At 39.5% G+C, this 1,884-nt stretch overlaps 1 pseudogene; it reads left to right on the forward strand.

The window, feature by feature from the left end:
* Positions 1–434: 434 nt before the first annotated feature.
* On the forward strand, positions 435–1,294 carry LOC122736227 (annotated as a pseudogene).
* Positions 1,295–1,884: the final 590 nt, after the last annotated feature.

Raw genomic sequence — 1,884 nt, forward strand, 5'->3', positions numbered from 1 at the left:
CCTTGATTGGCCACATTTCACAAATATACTTCTAATCATGTTTACTAAATAAATCTCATTCCTCATCCTGGGTCCACCATTTCTGTGTAAGAAACTAGATATGTTCCATCATTGATCTTCGGAAATCATGGCTGATTTTTGCATTGATCGTAGGTCTTACAGATTTCAAAGTGGTTTACTTTTATGGTATTATTTTGTACATTGTTTTCTTGATTCTGTTCATTTAACTCATCAGTTTATAAAAATCCTAAAAAAAATCTATCCACAATATTGATACATAGTATAATTTTTCTTCTGGTTCTGCTTCAATCTGAATTAGTTTAGATAAATAGTTCCATGTCTCATTGAAATAATATCTTTCTCCCTGCACCACGTCCTCTCGACCCCGGGCACGGGGAAACTGTCCCCACGGCCACTATGCCCCAGAGCGGGCCATGCTGAGGCTCTTGGCCGCAGTCCTCAGAGTAGTCCCGGGTGCCTTCGGCTGCTGTGGCCCACGCCACCTGGGCGCCAGCAAGTTCTCCGTGATGAGGATGGGCTGCAAGACGGGCGTGTTCCCCACCTGGAGTGAATGCCAAGAACAAATGAACCGATTTCCTGCTGCCAGGTTCAAGAAGTTTGCTACTGAGCAAGAGACTTGGACCTTTGTCCGGAATACTGCAAGCCCCGATCATTCAACAGAGAAGAAAAAGAAATGTGACACACAAGACCCTGAAGTGAAGCCAACGAAGAGATCCTATGAATGATCAGATGAAGAGGAAGAGCCTTGCCCAAAGCTTGCAAAACAAAATGCAGATTCAGTACCTTCACTTAGCAAAGATACATTTTCTTATATGGGAGATGCAGCAGTGGTTTACACAGATGGCTGCTGCTCCAGTAATGGGAGAAATAAAGCACAAGCAGACATTGGTGTTTACTGGGGGCCGGGCCATCCCCCAAATGTGGGTGATAGATTTCCTGGGCGACAGACAAACCAAAGAGCAGAAATGCATGCCGCCTGTAAAGCAATCGAACAAGCAAAGAATCAAAACATCAGTAAATTGGTTCTCTAGATAGATAGTATGTACACTATAAATGGTATAACAAATTGGGTTAAAGGCTGGAAGAAAAATGGCTGGAAAACTAGCACAGGAAAAGATGTCATTAACAAAGAAGACTTTATTAAGCTTGATACCCTTATGCAAGGTGTAGACATTAAATGGTGCACGTTCCTGGTCATTCAGGGTTTGCAGGCAATAAAAAAACTGATAGGTTAGCAAGAGAAGGAGATAAAAAATCTCAAGAATCAACATAGCATAATTTTTGTAATCTACAGAGCAAACCAAGTGTTCATTAGTCATTAGTTGTGTGAAAATTTGCCTGCAAGACATGCATTATATTGTAGGTGTACTTGGGAACATTCTTGTTTCATCAGAAAAACCATGTAGTTTTCTGTTGAAATATGGTTCAGTATATTAAACTATCCTTCACTTTACCCTGAACAGCATAACTTTATCTTTGGGAATTGTTTGGGATATCAGCATAAAGTAGACATAACTGACTATTGCTTAATATTTTTCTCATTTTTTTGCATTGAAGTTTGACTCTGAAATTGAAGAGTTAGTGTTTTGTTTGGAATGTGTTAGGTAAAATGATGATGATGGTGGTGGTGGTGGTGGTGGTGGTGGTAGTGGTGATGGTGATGATATTCTGATCAACCCCAGGTGTGAAAAGTAAATGCAGTCTCAACCAGTACTAAAATTTTTGTTACTTTAATACTTTAAGAAGCTAATTTATCTTCCCAGGTCGCTTTCATTTTTTAAAAAAATTATTGCTTTGCCTGTAGAATAGAATTGAATGTGATGCTATACTTCAAATGATACATAATTTTATCAGTGTGAGCAC

The sequence above is a fragment of the Dromiciops gliroides genome, chromosome 1 (genome assembly GCF_019393635.1).
Source record: "Dromiciops gliroides isolate mDroGli1 chromosome 1, mDroGli1.pri, whole genome shotgun sequence".
Taxonomy (NCBI): Eukaryota; Metazoa; Chordata; class Mammalia; order Microbiotheria; family Microbiotheriidae; genus Dromiciops; species Dromiciops gliroides.